Source organism: Myxocyprinus asiaticus, chromosome 38 (assembly GCF_019703515.2).
Source record: "Myxocyprinus asiaticus isolate MX2 ecotype Aquarium Trade chromosome 38, UBuf_Myxa_2, whole genome shotgun sequence".
In the NCBI taxonomy this organism is placed as follows: domain Eukaryota; kingdom Metazoa; phylum Chordata; class Actinopteri; order Cypriniformes; family Catostomidae; genus Myxocyprinus; species Myxocyprinus asiaticus.
Window position 1 is genome coordinate 3,089,395 of NC_059381.1, and position 13,516 is coordinate 3,102,910.

The following is a 13,516-nucleotide window of genomic DNA, read 5'->3' on the forward strand; positions in this document are numbered from 1 at the left end:
GGCCGATTTGAAAAGACGCGGTGTCAAGTTACAACTCTGTAGAGGAGAAGCTCTCTGTCATGGATGCGTTCTTTCGCCAATCTGTGCTATTTTTAATTGTTGGTGTATGTAGGTAGGCCTGGGTAGCTCAGCGAGTAAAGACGCTGACTACCACCCCTGGAGTCGCGAGTTCGAATCCAGGGCGTGCTGAGTGACTCCAGCCAGGCCTCCTAAGCAACCAAATTGGCCCGGTTGCTAGGGAGGGTAGAGTCACATGTGGTAACCTCCTTGTGGTCGCTATAATGTGGTTCTCGCTCTCAGTGGGGCGCGTGGTGAGTTGTGTGTGGATGTCGCGTGGAATAGCGCTATGTCTCCACGGTAACGCGCTCAACAAGCCACGTGATAATATGCGTGGATTCACGTCTCAGACGCCAATTGTGAGATTCGTCCTCCACTACCCAGATTGAGGCGAGTCACTACGCCACCACGAGGACTTAGAGCGCATTGGGAATTGGGCATTCCAAATTAGGGGGAAAAAATTACAATTAATTGTTGGTGGATGGATGTCTTTGACCATTTAGATGCATTTCCGGCGATGTGCATTTCAGTACACAATGATATTGGAAACTGGATATGTGTGCGTCTAGTTTACACTTGCTTTGGACTATGTATATGCGTCATGTGGATGTGTCTTCAGCGTATTTCAGCGTGGATTGCTTGTGAACCAGTCATAAAATGATTCAAGCTTTGCAAAGGAGCTGTTATTGAAGGATGGGGAGTTTAAAAACACTTGGAGCTGATGCAAAACAGTTTACACTGGGAGCATCCATTGACGCGAAGCAACGGCTCTAGGCTGTCTAGACCGGTGCATCGACACAAACTTTCTAAACTGTTTATTTGTGTTGTTGGCAATAGCAGCATCAGCGCGTGCAGCGCAAAATGGAATGGAACATTTGTTTACTGTTGGCGCAACGCGACGCCGCAATGGACGCTTCCATGGTAGACAGCATCATTGATTATAAAGGGTTTTATTGCTTTTGACGCAACTCTCGTGTCTGGTGTAGACAGGGTGTGAGTGTTAACAGTTGTGCTTGAGATAAACAGTTTAATATATTCAGATGCAATGTGTTGGATGTGCGATATGTGTAAACCCTGAAATTTAGTTTTATAATGTTGTGGAGCTTGTTTATTCTCTTCCGACTGAGTTTGCTGAATTTGAGGGGCTGCACGATGTTAGTTAATCATAACAGTGGACGTTTACGTTGAAGCTTTAAGGAGGCGCTAATGCCAAAACTGAGCATTTCAGACAGACAGAGACAGGGTGGAAAATAATCATATATTACTAAATTATTTTTATTTTTTTGTTTTAATAAAAAACAAATGTAAAAAAAAAAAATTTTACTAACATTATCAGTGGACCGCAGGGAAGATAATAAATCTATTTAAATTTAAAAAAGAGCATTTCATGACCCCTTTAAGGTTTAAAATCAACAAAACCGACCTCCCTACCCTAAAACTTAAATCTAACCAATAGTGTCAAATGTGAGATGAAAAACGCAATTTCTAAAGCAACCATGTCATTTTGTGGTGCTTCTATGACACTTTCGGCTCACGTGTCAACTCACGTGTCAACTCACGTGCTCTTCAGGACGCGTGCTCTTCAAGTACCCCGGTCCTTTACATCACAAGTGTAAAGCTTTATCAAGATACCGCACAATTTGTAATATATGTCGAGCTACCACGGAATTTAATCAGACTCGAACAGGCCTGTAAATGTAGTTGGTTATGTAATGCAAACGTTAAAATGTATCGCCTATAGTAAGTGTTTAGATGTCATAAGATTTGTGTAAGGAACAGGGTGAAAAGTAAGTGTTTATGAACTGATAATCTGCCGTTTTACTCGTGATTTAAGTGAATAAAAGTAGTTTTTGTTGTAGCGCCTATAGTGTTCATTCCACCAGGAAACTGTCACAATACATACAACGTGCCACAAAAGAATAATTTTTGCAAAAATATAGGTATTGTAACGTGATTCTATGAGACCAGGTTGGAAATATCTCTTTTAAAACATGTTTTGTGAGGTTGAAGATCAATGCAAAAATTACCAATAACTACCTTAATTAAAAAATCATTGCACTACATCACATTATTCACTGTCAGTATTCTTGTACTTTGTGCCAAGAACAATATCTTTCTGTAAAAAAACAAATCTCTTATGATTCTTTCCATAACAAAGTTGAACTATTGAGCTTGTTGAGGCCAATATAAGAGTAAATATATTAAAATACTCATGAAGCGTTCAAGAAATCTTTCTTCTGTTTGAACGTTGAGTTATTTCGACTCTAACTTGAAAGATTCTAGTGAATGCACCACCAGACGTTCTCTACTTTCATAACAGAAAATGAGAAAAATGTGTTTAACAAATAGACATGCCAAACGCAGAAACGGGGGAAAATTTGTCAAACTTTGGTCATTTCAGCATTTTAAGTTCATGACATGATGCTCTGTCTGAAAGCATCTGAGACATGGAGGTTTTAGGACTGTCTGCACACACACACACACACACACCGATCTGTGCATAACAAGATGTCCAGACAGAAACTGCAATAGAAAACAGCAATAAAATGTGACTGTCCGACAAAGCGTGACATTCAAACACATCAGCCTCTCAGGAATGCTCATTAAAGTAGAAATTAACCAACAAGTGGGACAGAAACCGAGTTAATTTAACATTTGTGACACATGCTAACCTTCACAGCACTAAACTCACTATGTGTGTTAAGTGAATCACAATGTTTTTACTGTAGTGTCCTGTTTCTGATTCTGTGAAACTGAAGAAGAAAGAAAAACTGTTACCTACACACAATATGTTTCAGCACAATATTTTTGGATGTCCTTTAATATAAGTAACTGTAATAATGATAATAAAATAAACCCTGGTGGGGTGCAGGACCCCGACACAAAACAGAGAGGTCTTATATCACCACTTAGGGGTTAATAAGCGATTTTGACTGGCTGATTGAACATTGTCCAGCTTTTTACATGACTACTTACCAAATAAGTAGTTTTGTGTGTGTGTGTGTGTGTGTGTGTGTGTGTGTGTGTGTGTGTGTGTGTGTGTGTTTATTTATTTATCTATTTATTTATTTGTTAAGGCTAACGATAGATATCTAGGCTGACAATTCAGTATGATAAATTATATAAAAAATAATGCGCTAATAATTAGCGCAATTAATCATGTAGGCCAATGATATAGGCTTATGTGGATAATAATATGGAAGTTAAAAATAAACAATATATTGACTTCTAAAGGCACTTTTTGTATTGTTTGATCAATGCTATACAATACTAGCCTACCTAAAAAAATTCTGTGTAATTATTTGAATTATTGTATCCAATTTATTATATGCATTATATTTGTAATAATTTTGATTATTATATATTGAATTATGTTAATTTGGGGGTCTTTCTTAGCAAATATTGATATGGTTCAATTTAATAATATTCGATTGACATCAAACTGTACACTTTTTGCTTCTAATTCAAACTTTTATTTTTTTTAAAGGTTTGCCTTCATGAAAACTGCTTTTTTTTTTTTTTTTTTTTTTTTTTTTGGCACAAATAATCTTGAAAAAGTCTCTCTCTCTCTGTCTCTCTCTCTCTCTCACCCTCCCTTTCCTGTACCTGACACCTTCTCCGTCCTGCATGAACTTCTCTCCTCAGTCCATCTGCCCCCTTACCACCTCTCCCACTCTCTTCCAGCTCACCCACCTACTCAACGGGTGCTCACACACTCACCCATCGCCCGACGACTGCAGCGGGCACAGCAGGGGTCCGGCCGCAGTACCACAGACCGCCAGCAGGGGGCGACAGAGAACAGCGCAGCACCTAGTAGAAATGTGTGCTTTGACAAAGGCTAAAACATCAATAAATGAACAATACAGCAATTTGAAGATGATTTGTGAGGTTATATTTTCCCCTTTTAATATGTGCCATGAGCTGCACCTCGTAATTTAAAGTGTCTGTTTGATTTGCTGCTTTTCAATGTTCAGTGTAGTACCACAACCTACTACTTGTACTATTTGTGCAGTAAGTACTGTATACTGTGCACAGTATGTGAATTTTCTATATGCATGCCAAAATGTGCACTATGCTACCATAACATACTAATGTATGTGGAAAACTGTATGCAGCAATGCAATGTGCTGAACCTGAACTGAAAGCAATATCATCTGTGATTAAAAACATAAACTGCCAACAGTTAAGACATTTTACTACAAAACTACTGTATGTTAAGTAACCTTTTATTTTTGAGGTGTGCATGGAGAGCACTCACTGAATTCAACATTCAACATAATATGGTAAACCAAAATGGCTTTTAATCATGTGCAGGATATGAATTACTGATATCTATAATTCAATTTATGCTTGTTAAAATGTTAGTTTTTGATATCAGTAGTTAGGTTTGCACTAGTAAATGTTAATTCTTGATATCAAAAATGGGATTTCAACTAGTAAAAACATTGATATCTGTAACTGCATTTTTATTAGGAGAATTTCACAATGATCTGTCATTCACTCCTGTTCAAAATGTGAAAACAAATATCTATAATTCATTTATTAGTAGTTGAAATTCCAGTTTCACTCATCAACAATTTACTACTTGCTAGTAAAAGTCAAATAATGACATTGTTACTAGGGCAAATGTCCATTCCTGATATCAACAACTGAATTACAACTAGTAAAAATGACATGTGACAACTGGAATTCTGGTTTCAGAGAATAATATATTGAAGAGGAATTAAAGATATCATAAAATATCATGAAATATACATTGCCACTAGTGGAAACAAATTTACAGATGTCAAAAATGAGCATTTTCACTAGTAGTTATTCCATTGCTGAAATCAAGCATTAGCATTTTAACTAGTCAAACACATTATAGGTATCTAGAGTTTGTATCCCGCACAATTAAATGTCGACAGGGCTTGCAATAACTATAGTATATAGTATATGAAGCAAAGGACTGTTTGCAATTTGTATAGTTGCATACTGTTTACTGTTTCACATAGGACTACTACACTGTAAAAAGTTGAGTTAAAAAAAGTAAGGCAAACAGCTTCAAAGCATTTTTGCAAATTAGTTGTACCAACTTAACAATTCAAGTTGGAGCGTAAGTTCCATGAACTCAATATAATAAGTTCAGTAAACTCAAAAATATCAATGATAGGGCCTGGGTAGCTCAGTGGTAAAGACGCTGGCTACCACCCCTGGAGTTTGCTAGTTCAATAGCATGCTGAGTGACTCCAGCCAGGTCTCCTAAGCAACCAAATTGGCCCGGTTGCTAGGGAGGGTAGAATCACATGGGGTAACCTCCACGTGATCGCTATAATGTGGTTAGTTCTCGGTGGGGCGCGTAGTGAGTTGAGCGTGGATGCCACGAAGCCTCCACACGCGCTATGTCTCCGTGGTAACACGCTCAACAAGCCACGTGATAAGATGCGCGGGCTGACAATCTCAGACGTGGAGGCAACTGGGATTCGTTCTCCGCCACCCGGATTGAGGCGAATCACTATGCCACCACAAGGACTTAAAAGCACATTGGGAATTGGGCACTCCAAATTGGGAGAAAAAGGGGAAAAAATATATATATATTATCAATGATTATTAAGTTTAGTAAACTTGCATTTGTAAGAAGTTGGTCCAACTTAAAAGGTGGTGTAGGTTGGAGGGTCAGTGATCAAAATGAGCAAGCTCAAAAGCCTGTAAGTTCAACCTTCACCACCAAACTTGACATTGTGGTCACTGTTTAAAAATATAAATTGTTGGGGGCCTGGGTAGCTCAGCGAGTATTGACGCTGACTACCACCCCTGGAGTCATGAGTTTGAATCCAGGTTGTGCTGAGTGACTCCAGCCAGGTCTCCTAAGCAACCAAATTGGCCCGGTTGCTAGGTTGCTCACGATTAGTGGTTCTTGCTCTCAGTGGGGCGCGTGGTGAGTTGTGCGTGGATCGCGGAGAGTAGCATGAGCCTCCACATGCTGTGAGTCTCCGCGGTGTCATGCACAACGAGTCACGTGATAAGAGCGCGGATTGACGGTCTCAGAAGCGGAGGCAACTGAGACTTGTCCTCCGCCACCCGGATTGAGGTGAGGAACCGCGCCACCACGAGGACCTACTAAGCAGTGGGAATTGGGCATTCCAAATTGGGAGAAAAAGAGGAAAAGAAAAAAAAAGTAAATTGCTGTAAATGGACTTAATGGCATATATGTTGCTTTTATTGATTGTTTCCAGTAATCTCACCTTTTTCTACATTAGATAGTTCAATCAATTTAAAAAATTGAGATAATCTGACAAAATTGAAGTTGGATTTTTAAAAACTTGGCAGAATAAAGTATAAAGTGTATAATGCTCTTGCACAATTACAAAATTAAAAACAATTTAAGCAAATTATTTTAATAATTAGTGTCTCTGCTGTTGTGGAAAGGTGGACAGCAGTCAGGAGTGCAGAAAATGATCGAGAACTACACACACACACACACACACACGCACACACACACACACACACACACACACACACACACACACACACACACACACACTGATTGTCTGGCCAGCTTTCTGTCCCCACCTGCTGGCTAAAGAGCCAAACACACACTGAGCAAGTCTTACATGTGTTTGTAACACCTGTTAATCTTCAATTACTTTTAAATGTTCAGCTTTTTAAGCTTAACACAACCTGTCATCCATCTATCTATCTATCTATCTGCCTGTCTGTCTATCTATCTGTCTGTCTGTCTGTCTGTCTGTCTGCCTGTCTGTCTGTCTGTCTTTCTACTGTAAATTATCTTTATGGTGTCATTCAGATGCAAAGCGAGTGATTTGTCATGAGCAGGTGTCGAGGCAGTTAAACGCAGAGTCTGATGTTGTTTATGTTTGGGACGGGGCCGTGGTGGACCAGAGGGAAAGGAGGTGGCCATCCTGCATAATTCCACGTTTCAGTTTTTAAACGCAGACCACAGTCTCACAGAAATATCATCACACTGACTCTCCCTCACTAATTACTGCCTTCCATACCCTCCACTGGCTCTGCTCGCTCTCTCTGGACAGAGCTGCCATATTCACAGTGAAAAACAAATGGTAAACTGTCTTTACATGAACACACTCGTGTTGTGTCTCTGAAGTGTGGTCATTTGGGGTTTTATATGGAAATATAAAATTAAGAGATGTAATTCCTGTTATGCAGTTCTTTTGAACTCTGAACACTGTAATTAAAAATTTATAATTTAATAAAATGCTTGGATTTTAGGATGTATTTTATAAAAGGATATACCAGACTTTCAGAAATATACTCTAGTCAAGCTCAGGAATAATTAACTTAATTAATTATAACTTGATTATGTGCTCAGTGAGGGATTTACAGTTAGCTTTCACTTGAAGTTAAACCATCTTTTGAAATGTTGATATCATCACAGCGATGTCTGTAATTTTATCAAACAGGATGGAATGTTTTAGAGTGAAACAATCCAATCATACCCAAAAACATCACAGAATTCATTAAATCTGTTGCTATTCCCTAGTGGAAAAACCAGCTTAAGCTGGTAGCTGTGTTTTGGAACATGGGAGCTGGTTTAAACTGGTCATGCGCTGGTCAACCAGCTACCATCTTCCAAAAACCAGCTTGACCAGCTTGAGCTGGTAGCTGGTCCAAGCTGGTCTCCCAGCATCGTGCAGAAATGGTTGTTAAAAACAACAGCAGTAATAAGCAAAACAATAGCGCCCTCGATTGACAACTGTTATGAACAACATGGCATAAAAATGGCAGTAAGCCTCAATAGAGCACAACAGTGCCCACCCACTTTTTCCTCATTCATTTCATCCATATATTTGTAATAAAATCCTTCATAAAAGAGTTGTGCGCCATGAACCAAACCAACCAGCTCTGAGGTGAATCACAACATCACAAACTTTGTTTTGAGGCAAAAAAGTATTTGAAAATCGGACATAAAGATAAAGGTATAAGGCTGTGTACTTACATTGCGAATGATGTCATTGAATAAACAGTGATGTGAATATATGAAACTATTGATTTTAGGTTGTTGATTATAGGTATAGAAACAATATATTTTACGTTTATTGCAAAATAGCCGATATGTACAATTATATAAGTAGTTTAAGGATGAAGAGACACCGACTCGATTACTTCATTCACAGTGCGTCATGGGAGCGTGCGGTCGCTCTGAGGCACGTTTTGTGGTTTTCGTTGCCCGCAGTTCTCTGATTGGTGGATCTTTCTCTGATGTACCATGGGTAATGTAGTTGTTTACCATGAATTATGCTATCAAACACGATTTTTAAACAATGAAGTTGAGAACGCAGATGAATGGTTTCAGCAGAAGCATATACCATCGATGAACAACCTTATAGCTCACAGTAGGTCTGGCTTTAAAGGTTTATAAGTTATCGTTGAAAATCAATTTGTCTATGGGAAAGATGAATGGGATTTTTACTTCCAGAACCAGACTGTTGCGCTCTATAATTTGCTGCAATTACAACACTATGAGAAAAGGCAAAATTATTGACATCTCGAAAGCGTCAGAGAGCACGGCCCACTGACATATTTTTATTTGCTGTTTACAGAATCTAGAGCTGTCACAGAAACTGGTGAGATATCTCATGACACTTATTTCATTAATATCTTTCACGGAGTGAAATTGTTTTTGCTGTTGCTGTTTTTTCCCTCCAAAAATGATGTTGCTTCTTGGACGATTATATTGCAAAAGATAGTGTTGGGTATATCCGATTACAAAGTAATTAGTTACTGTAATCTAATTACTTTTTTGTAAATAAATAAAAGTAATGTAAAACGTTAAATGTTTTTTTTTTCTCCCCAATTTGGAATGCCCAATTCCCAATGCGCTCTAAGTCCTCGTGGTGGCGTAGTGACTCGCCTCAATCTGGGAGGTGGAGGACGAATCTCAGTTGCCTCCGTGTCTGAGACCATCAACCCGCGCATCTTATCACGTGGCTTGTTGAGCGCGTTACCACGGAGACATAGTGTGGAGTTTCACGCCATCCACCGTGGCATCCACGCACAACTCACCACGCGCCCCACCGAGAGCGAGAACCACATTATAGTGACCATGAGGAGGATACCCCATGTGACTACCCACCCTAGCAACTGGGCCAATCTGGTTGCTTAGGAGACCCGGCTGGAGGCCGAAAAATAGACATTTTGAGTGGAAAACCAAAAACTTTACAAGGAAAAGTGATTTAGAAAGGAACTTAAAAGTAAAAATAATTAGTAATGTGATTACTTTTTAGATTAAGTAATCCATAAAGTAATCTGATTACATTTTTATAGAAGTAATTAATAATTTGTAGCCGATTACTTATTTTGAGAGACCAACAGTTGAGAGAGTCAACAGGAAATTGATATTGAGGACATAGGAAAAAACATGTTTTGTTTAAAACTTTTCGTTCAGAGAACAGAAACATTAAAATAAACAAATAACAACAAACAAACAAAAACACCTGGAATATTACTTATATTTATTATAATACATTTTAGAAAGTGTAAACAAGAAGAACATTTGATAAAGCCAAAGTAGTGAAATCACTTCAAATTCACCTTTATGTTCACTTAAAATAAATGTACATTTACATTTAATAATTTAGCAGAATAATATATTGTGGATAAAACTGTGATAAAAAACAACTAGTATACAGTAACTAATATGATTTCTATCTTTAAAAATGTGCTTTATAGTAGAAATGACCTAAATCGCACATTTATTGGCCATAGTGTGTGTGAATGTGTGTTTGTGTGCCACCACCTCAACAAATTGAACGTACATACACACAGGTTCATGACATATAAACAGTCAACAAATCGTGCCGCCTGAGCCCACAGCCCACACACAGGCTGGCACAATGCCCACGTGACTCACCAAGCTAATGGCAGACTATTACAATAAACCGTGTTGAATCACCATAACAAAACCAGTATTCATATAGTAAATGTAATACATTCAGACTCAGGCTGCACCTCATAGCTGCAGATTATGATGTCATCACACTCTCACCCTTCATATAGACACTCTCTCATGTGTGTATATCACATATGAAACACCCTTTAGTGCTTCACTTAAAGGAAAAAACCCAACCCACTAACGAACGCAATAAAAATATATACCCCACACCCTAAATCACATTTATCTTTGTTGGTGAAAAGAACACGAGCGAAGTAAAACAGCACAGATTTTGTCTTCATGTAACACCAAAACAAACAGACACAGGTTGTGTTGCAAAGTGGATAGAAAATTTGGACATGGTGCCATGTTAATACCATGATATCTGGACACTACCATGTTTTGTTTTGTTTTGTTTTTTTATTTATGGTAGTACCGTGGTTTTCAATACTACCATGATGTAGATGAACATTACCATGGATTTTGGATAATTACCATGGTAATACCATTTTTGAACATTAACATGATGTACCACGGTAATACCATGATAAACAATAGACAAAATTTACCATGTACCATGGTAAAAAAACAAAACATTTTTTAACACTACCATGAGGTACTATGGTAATACTATGATATACAGTGGACATTACTATGGATTTTGTAAATGTACCATGGTAAAACCATGTTTTAGTTTTGGACTACAAATATGTACCATTGTAATACAATGTGTACCATAGACACTACCATGTTTTGTGGACACTACAATAATGCACCATGGTAATACTTTGATATCCCATGGACATTACCATCTATTTTGTATATGTACCATGGTAAATCCATGTTGTTGTTGTTTGTTTGTTTGTTTGTTTGTTTTGGAGACTACAATGATGTACCATGGTAATACTTTGATATCCCTTGGACATTACCATCTATTTTGTATATGTACCATGATAAAACCATATTGTTGTTGTTGTTGTTTTGTTTGTTTGTTTTGGAGACTACAGTGATGTATCATGGCAATTCTTTGGTATCCCATGGACATTACCATCTATTTTGGAAATGTACCATGGTAAAACCATGTTTTTATTTTTTGGAAACTACTATGATGTACCATGGTAACACAATGAAATACAATTGACATTGCCATGGATTTTGTTGATGTAATACTGTTTTCTTTTAAACACAACCATAATATCATGGTATTTATTAAAGTGCTTTGGAGTACCATGTAAATGCCATATTAAATGAATATGGTATTTATTCAATACCATAGTATATGTCAATGTGCCATAGTATTACCATCTGGTACCATGGTACACAGTACATTTTGTAAGTGAAATTTATTGTTACTTTTGCAAATCATAATAAATTAATATGGGGTTTCTTTCAAACAGTCTAAGAATCTTTCTGTTGCTTTAATTAAATCATTCATCTGTTTGTATGTTTTTTTTTTTTCAGTACCCAACTTTTGTGATGCTGATGCTGATGCTGACTTTTTTGGCATCCTCGAGTGTCTCTGTGGAGAAAACGGCACAGAGATGTTGAGGTGCTGTCTCAGATCAGAGGCCATTGTGTTCGAGGCTTTCGTTGTTGGTGACAGGCCGTCCAGACAGGGTGAGAGAGAGTCTGCAGGAAGATAAATCACACCAGGAAGATTAATTAGTCCCTGACAGCGACAGCTAAAGTGTTATAGCCATCTGTAGAGTGTGGACTTCTGAGTGTCAGTGTGTGTGTAAGACGTGGAGCTTGGCTGTGCCGTTATTGATGAAAACAGTTCTCGCCAAAATGGCAAAGCGACAGAAAGGTGTCGAAGAAGGACATCACATGCTATGACCTTCACAAACAAAGTGATATTTGTGTGTTTGTGTACGTGAACATGTGTTTTTGCCGTGCAGCGGGAGGTGACTTTTCAGTTTCAGTTCACTTCTGAAATCTTCTCAGAATGCATAATAATTCATCAAATTTGGGGGTTGTCCTGTCCCAGAGACAAGGGGTGCCCAATAAGGTCAACTAAGCTGCACCTACAGAGCCAAAACGCAACAACACCAACAATGAAGATGAGAGAAAATGCCTAATTTTCTTTTTTTTCTTTGTTTTTATACATAGAATGCGTGCACATCCAAAAATAGATACAAATATAGGTGCAGAATCCACTAATAGTGCATAAATGTAAAGTAAATAGAAGCAACCGCACACCTAGAAATCTCTAATAAGTAGGATTTTAATAAAAGAGTAATGTATAAAGCAACCAACTCTTCCTCAGACTTAAAATACAAATAAGCTACACAAGAGCTGTACAAATACATTTGAATTGAATTGAACATTTTTATCTTTAGGTTTAAATACAAACATTAATAGTGAAAATAAGATGAGAAAAAAAAAGTTACACTGTATCTTTTGGAGGTAATATTTTACAGATAATATTTTAATCATATATTTTGACTTAGGTACAATGACTATAAAAGCCAATTACTTTATTTCTCAAACATGTTATCTTTATAATATCATGCTATTTTTCTCACACAGTAAATTGGGACTTTATACATGAAAATATAAAGCTGCATTTACATTTTAGGAAGTACGTCCCTCACATGGACATCATCATATTTACATCCAGGGGCGGAGCCAGGAGTTTTTCACAGGGGTGGCCGGGCAGGGGCCAGCGATCAGTCTGTGGTGGCACAGAAATTTTCTGGCAGTACATGTTAGGTCTTTTGCCCAAAAATGGCAATTGCGAGTGGGGTGGCCAATGGGGTGGCCAGGCTTCAGTTCATGGTGGCCACGGCCACCCCTGGCCACCCCCTAGCTCCGCCACTGTTTACATCTAAGATACTAAGAAGATTTATCATAGTCTAAGATTTTAATAATAACTCATAATTAATTTAATGAAAATGTGTAGTTATTGCTTTTTGCCTGCTTGTCAGGGCCAGGGGGCCCACCCATAAAATTGTCAAGGGACCCATAAATTTAAGCTAAGGCCCTGGCCCACGATTAACCCAAAGTTTACATGAAGTCATCACATAATATTGTTATATTTCTGTCATGTCGCTAAAGGCGTTATCTATTTATTACAAATGAAATACATTTATTTTCTAGTTAAGAGGAACAGTTTACTGACTATCCACAAGAGGGCGACAGTAAGCAGAAAAGTTTGACACGCAGTGAAGTATGCAGGAAGCAGAGAAATGTGGCCACTAGAGGGCATCAGACATCATGGAAAGAGCACCACTTATAAGAACGACTTATTTGGATGCACTTGATAGTGTAATACAAATGTTATAATTTCTGCCACTTTAAGCATACCTCCATTTTCCCATTTACAACAAAATACTTTGGTGGTACTGTAACCCCACAGTTAAATTCAGTATGAATAGTGTCAATAATATTAACATGAATTGCAATATTAATTGAAGGAGCATGCACTTCTTTCTCAACTCTATTTAGACATAGATATTGCACGTGCTCTCGCTCTCTCTCTCTCTCTCTCTCTCTCTCTCTCTCTCTCTCTCTCAAAGCACTTACATTCATTTCTGTAAATCTTCAGAATCAGAATCAGAATGAGCT